Source organism: Corvus hawaiiensis, chromosome 19, assembly GCF_020740725.1.
Source record: "Corvus hawaiiensis isolate bCorHaw1 chromosome 19, bCorHaw1.pri.cur, whole genome shotgun sequence".
NCBI classification, from domain to species: Eukaryota; Metazoa; Chordata; class Aves; order Passeriformes; family Corvidae; genus Corvus; species Corvus hawaiiensis.
This window is the reverse complement of record NC_063231.1, coordinates 10512722-10519793: the sequence shown is the minus strand read 5'-3', so window position 1 is coordinate 10519793 and position 7072 is coordinate 10512722.

Sequence of the window (7072 nt, the reverse complement as noted above, 5' to 3'; positions counted from 1 at the left end):
TTGGTGCTAACATTCCTGGCAGCTCTCGTTTTACACAGAGGGCAGCAGAAATGCTGCTGCAGCAGGAGCTGAGCATTCCCTGTCAGAGAGCTCATCAGGGGTCCATAGAGTACATTGATGCCTCCAGCATGCCCTGTCATACTGAGAGCATGGCTGACAACAGCACAGGCAAGCTGCAAATCTCACAGAGAATGTTTCTTGAATAAAGTGTTAGACTGAATAATCCATAGATTTGTGAGATATGACCCCCTTTTCTTCATTTTTTTTCTTTTTTTCTTTTTTTTTCCTGGAGATCTTGATACTTTTCATTACTTCTGAATCACAGTTTAGTCTTTTATCTGACAAGATTCACATCTGGTACAGCTGAGTATAAAGAAGAAAAAATACTGTTCATAGCAGGGGAATAAAATTGCTTCCATGATAAGATTAGCAATGGTAGTCTGAAGGCATATTGGTTCTATTGTTGATCATTCAGAGACATGCTATAACAGCAACAGCGCTGCACCAAGAATAATTTTCATCAATGTGATTAAGAGAAAAACGATTTTTAAATTAAAGCTGTTTGAGGAGCTAGCTCTAGATTACCAAAAATCCCATGGGAGTTACTTGTGAGTTTTTTGGTTGCAATGAAGATTTCAAGAGCATTCAAAAAGCCAACAGATGATCAGACTATAAAAAGAGCACAGACCTGTGCAGAAAAGCTGATTTTTCACTAGAGAGCAATTAGGAATATTCCCACTTTTTTTTTAACATTAAGTTTTGGAATAAATAGAAGAATAGCAATGCACCAAGAATAGAGGGTACTTATCCAATTCTGCTAAAGGAATTAAAATCTGATGAAGCCGTATTACTTTCTGGTGCATATAAACAGTGCTCAAATCAATGCCAGGGAAATGAAAATTGCAAATAAAATATCAGGCTTTAAGAGGGACTGAATCTGAGAATATATCGCAGCACTTGTGATTTATGTATCAATAAACACTGCTAAATAAGGAAGAAAACATGCTGCAAATACTAACACAGCTTTTGTAGACTAAAACCAAAGTGTGCACAAAAAGGCATCATCATCAATGCTGGGTACTTCAGTGCTCAGGCTGGAGCAGAGAAATTCAGTAGCAGCAACATTAGCTTACTGCCAGCTCTCTGGTTGAGGCCAGAACCACTCCAGTGCAGAGCTGTGCTCAATTAAATCTGAGAAGATATATAAAATGTTATCAAGGAAAACAGGATTTTATGTCGATGGTAGCTCATTTCTCTATTTAGATGAGAAAGGTCTGTCCACAACATTTACTTTCATCCCAGGCCTGAGATCTTTCCTAGGACAGTAGGATTCAATGTAGGCAGATCATTTGTGAAGAAAATTCAAAGAGGAAGAGACATGAGAGACTATGAGACGCCCTCTTTTTGGCATAGTTACTTTTAACTTTGTCTGTTCCTTTATTCAGTTCAGGTACAGTATCAGAAATATCTGTCTTTCTCTACACAGGAGGGAAGAAGTTTGAGATAAGAATTTGCTTAACCAATATTGTTATTAAACCCCCTTGCAGACATTATCAGAAATAATCAAAATGTTGGGTGTGCACCAGCTTCAAATATCTTCAAATCAATGGTGCTAACATTATCAGGGATTCTATCCTGATTAGCCCATGGGAATGATTGGCAGGAATGGGTTCCCAGCAGAACAACCTCAGAAAAGATGTAGGTGTAAGTAGCCCAGAGAGAAAGAAATTGAAAAACAAAAAGACAGAGACCCAAACTGTGGAGTACAGTAAGAAAGAATTTCAGAAAGAAAACATATAAATAAAACAAGAATAGTGAGTAAGACTCTCTATGAAATGAAATGTAACAGAAATTAATGGTAGTAGTACAGTCTCTGGGCTGCAGAGCAGCATAGGCATGCAGCACCTTTCTGACTTTCTGACACCAAGACTCGGCACAGTGCAGCCACAGCACAGATTTGCTATACAATTTCTGCAACCAGAAAACATCACAAAAGATTTGGGAGAGAAAATCCATTGCGATTCCCATACAGACGTGGCTCTAATTTCTATCTCACAGATGTGGGAATGGAACAGGGTCAAAGTGGCCCAATTGCTTTTCTGAACTGGGGAAATGAGCAATGTCATAGTATTTTTGGAATCAGGCACAAGTCAGATGTCCATACACAGCAAGAATGAACCCTGTCTCCAAAAGGCAGGAAGGGGTCCTCCATCAGGAATCTGTGCACTGAAGTCAAGTCCAATGCAAGGGAAGTAATATGTAACCCCAGTTCATTCTCTCCTTTTCATTATCCAGCCATTTAGCCCTTGCTGAACAATGCCAGTGGAAGAGTTTTATCCATATGAGTGACAGCAACTGATCCATCATGCAGTACAGTTAAGCAGCAGCACACTTGTCTTCTGCTCTAGAAAGGCAAGACCAGAACAATGGCAAATCTGGTGACAACTGCAAAAGACTTACTGTCATCAGAGAACTGGAGCTGTTGGAGCCCAGACGTACAAACAGTTCTGGAAAAATCACGGGCTGCAGGTTTCTGTATGTTTCAACAAGACATAATTCAGGAGCTTGGGAAGCCAGGATTTTGCAGCACGAAAAAAGAAGGTGTTTTTGTTAACAGAACATTAAAAGAAAACATTGAACCACACCCTAAAAATTATATAAATTATATCCATAAACAATGCAGGCAAACCTTGCTTTGTACAATGGCAGTAGGTAATCAAACACAGGTTATCTGAAGAAGTGGGAAAGTCCTCTGCTTCCTTCAGATACCTAACACCTCTCAGAGCTGCCTTTGTACAAGTCATGAGGAACACACCATGTGGCCTGAGGAGACTGCGATCCAGGGACAGGTCTTGGGCACACAGAGTGTGCCCAGGTACCAGAAGGTTCCCTTTGTAGCTAGGAGCATCTACACTGACTCTGCTGGAACCTCATCCTGAACTGCCCGAGGGGAACGAGGTGAGGTCTCTTGTGCCCTTGGTATTTGTGCGAGTGCTCAGTGTGTTCACCTGTGCGGGTATGTGGCCAGCTGTGTATATATGTACATATGTGTTGCATATGTGTTCTCCATGTGCCTCTGCCTTCTAGGAATTCTTGCTCAGCCTCACTGCTTGGTTGGACCTGGACTTGGGTCTGTGGTAGTTTTGTCTCTGTCACAGTGCCAGACTCAGCCTTGTTATCTGACAAGAAAACGTCAGGAACAAATCCTGCGTGGAAACCGGTCTTAAGGTGGAAAACAGTCAGGCACTGAGTACTGGGAGATAGGGAAAGGAGTGCTTCCCACCAGACAGCCTGTCTGCCAGCTGATGCCCTTCAGCTAGCAGGGCTGCAGGGGCCTTTGCTGCTCAAAATATTCTGGCAGTGTCTGATACAACAAGTGAATGACAAACATATTTAGCAAGTTCCTCTGGCTGACCTGGCTGGGAAGGCATCAACCTCCCTATTTCTTTTCTGTATTAGCCACACGTGTTATTTGCTCAGTGCTGACAGGGAGGAAGCTTGATGGAAAGCAAATAGATCAAAATAAAAGGAGAGGAACCACCAGAATGGTGGCTTTGTGATCAAAGTGTCCAGCCCAATATGCCCTCAGAGGACTATCAGTAAAAGCCTTTTGCCACAGGCAAATCAGGCTTGTCTATTTGGGACATTTCCTGCCAGAAGACATGGCAGAGCATTTGGTTCAAGGCAATAGAAAATGCAGGTCTCTGTGAGAACCCCTGTTCATTTCCACAGAGACACAAACTCTCACACAAACACACACTCTCCTGCACAGTTATATAGCCTAAAAATGGTTCTCTCATCATCTGCAATTTGACCATCACAGTTCAAGAAACACATTTCCATCATTTTCTTCTTTCAGTCTTAATGGCCAAACCATTAATTTCCCTTTTCCTTTCTGAGAGGACAAAGCTGTGCTAGTGTCAGCACCCAGCCTGTGCTGTGTCCTTGCTCTGAACTCCTTGCATACCTCCCTGCTAACACACTGCCTGTGCTGGAAGCATCTTGAATGCTTTGCATGATATGGAAGCCAAACTTCCTTGTTATGCAGATTAATAGATGCCATGCCACAACCTGTTCCCAAACAATCCAAGCAGCCATTGCATAAGTGGATTGCTTCCTGGGCACGTTAACTGCCCTTTGCCACTGCATGGACATCTCAGGTGAGGACAGGAGGGAACTGCTGCTTTGTCGAGAGCCAACTCTGTGAAGCCCAGAACCTTCCCTGGAGCTAAATGCAAGTCATTGACAACCACTGCCCAGTGTTGTCCAGTCTCTGTGGGACATTGTCAAGTTCCCAATAACACGACTCCCTTTTCTGCAATACTTCTGTGACCAGGGAGCACGAGCTGTTTTCTCTGGCACTGATGTACCATTCCTGGCTGAACAGAAGGAGGATAGAACTCATCTGAGCATGAAATAGGTTGCTAAGTGAAATCTTCCGTGACATTCAGATATGCAGTCTACAACTTTCCTCCAATTTTTTTCTGAGTTAGTGCCTGTGGAGACTCCTGATATTGAAGACTCAGAGAACAGAGATGATGCTGCAAACACTTCTCACGAGCCAAACACATGATGATCCTGGTTCCCTGTGGAAAAGTGATGCCACAGAGGATACCTCCCTCCTGTTGTGTTACACAGGTAGGGGTTAGTCCAACAGGATACAAGGACCCTTCTTCTGCAGTTCCACAGCCACATTTCTACTACCAAAGGAGGAAATAATTTCACCTCCCAATGCAAAAGCAGAAATGAAGAAATCACTCTACAGGATACAAGGACCCTTCTTCTGCAGTTCCACAGCCACATTTCTACTACCAAAGGAGGAAATAACTTCACCTCCCAATGCGAAAGCAGAAATGAAGAAATCACTCTCTCTGGAGCAATTTTATCACCGAAGAAGAGGAAAATATTTACTCTGTGACACACAGGAACCACTTTTCTTCTCAGAGAGAGCTATGAATGCTGTTTCAAATACTTATGTGGGAATTGTGAAGACAAAACAGAAAAAAAGGGAGTGAATCTGGCCACAGTTAACAGTGTCTATAGTTCTCTGAGGAAAAACTAGTCCACTTACACATTCACACAGAGATTCACTCCCTGGAGGGCTTCAGACTCTGCACAGCAACAGCAAGGCAAATACAGATCAGAAACATTAGAATACCATAAATGGTGTGGGACAGACATATGTGGGCATGGTTGTGAGGAGAACTATCACTTTAAATGAAATTCTAACGTCTAAACAAATGTATAAATCCCTGAGTTCTTATATTTGGCCCAGATCATATTCCCTTTGCAGCTGGTGGAGTCAAATGCTTCAGAGACCTCTAACCTCCCCCTCAAATTTTACAATGTCAGCGAAAAATTAGATTCTTTCTTCTGAAACTTGACTCCTGAGAGCACTGATATCAATAGTCTTAAAAATAGGCCCATCAGCTGGGGTCATCAGAGATGTGTTTGCATTGGAATTGCTAAGCCAAGAGATTTTCATACCAAATCAGGCTCCAGTGCATACCCCCAGCATAGGTGAGTTCATTTTTGAGAACCTCATGGACTTTATGTACACTGGAGAGACAGACAACTCTTTTCAACTCTTTAACACAAACATGAATCAGAATGATGGATATTTTCAAGCACCCTGTACCATCCCTCCCACTGAAAACAGCATTGAGTGTCATCTGACACAGGCATCTGAAATGTCAGCTCTTGAAAATGCTCTGTCAGCCTTGGGCTCTTCAAGCTGGAGAGGAGGCAGCCAGCAGATGTAAGATAAGGTCTGTAAAATCTAGATGGGACAATGAGTTGGAGTGGATGGATGGCTGAACTTCCCTGTACCAGAAGTAGGGGCATCAGGTGAAGTTAGCTGGTGGCCAAACACAGAGAGACAGGATCCTTCAAACCAGCCATTGTTATCTACTCAGATCATCACCACCAATGAGTGGTTACTGAAGGTTTCCATTCATTCAAAAATCTGCCAGACAAATGCATGGAAGCAGAACCAGGCAGAGACTCCTGATCCTGCATACAACAAAGACATCAAGATCAGGATGAGCCTGAGCCAGGGGCACCTGAGGAATGGGGTAGTGTTCAGGGAAAGCTTCAGCCCATCTGCCTGTCTCATCATTCCTGCACTTTTCAGCCTCAGACCCCATCGAGGCTGAGCCACTGCCAGGACAGTGCTCTGGGCTGGCCACTGGGTCCTGACATGTCTGTCACAACAAGCCAACAGGCAGCAGACAGGCAGGGATGTCCTCCTCGCCAGGAGGCCATGGAGAGCCTGGAGCCCAGGTGCTGCTGCTCTGGAGCCAGGACAGCCCTCTGTTTGCACAGGCAGCAGAAACTATCACTGGGTAGGGCTGCCCACACAAGTATCTCCAGCACAGGGGAGGACTTACAGAGTATACGTTTGTCCTTTAATGTCAGAAACAAAGCAAAACTAACCTTGTTGGTCTCTGGGTCAAAGAAGACCTCATTTTTAGTTTAATAAATATAGACAAAGCCTGGGCTTGTATCAAGGATCTACACTCTTATGGAGCCTTATATCACCTATTCTAATAGGATGCTTCCAAAGAAGGAAGTCTGCTGCTCCTGTAGGTTCCCAAACAGTGCATTTCCGTAAGATCCTTATGTGTCTGCAATAGACCTGCAGGAAATGTACTGCTGTGAGTAGGGAATAATGAAAAATCTGAGTTACAGCTCATAATACATCATCTAACTAACCCCACTTCCAGAAAGCTTGGGAGGAAAGATCAGAGCTGAGTAGACTGCTCACTATTTACCACTATCAGAGACTGGTTCAAATCCAATTACATATTATTGGACTTGGAGTTGTTCTAACTCCAAAGCTGCTTCCTCATGGAAGAGCCAGAAAGCTTTAGGAAAATACCCACATGTGCAAACCTAAAGCCTGGCAAAGTCTGACAGTAAAGCTGTGTGAGTGAGGGATGCTGAGGAGTGCCTGAAGCAGAACAGTGTTCCAGGAAAGGGCAGAGGAAACAGAATCTCACAGAATCCCCACCTTGGCCACATTCACCAGCCCATGAGTGCAGCTGCCCAGCCAGGCTCTTAACCTATTGGT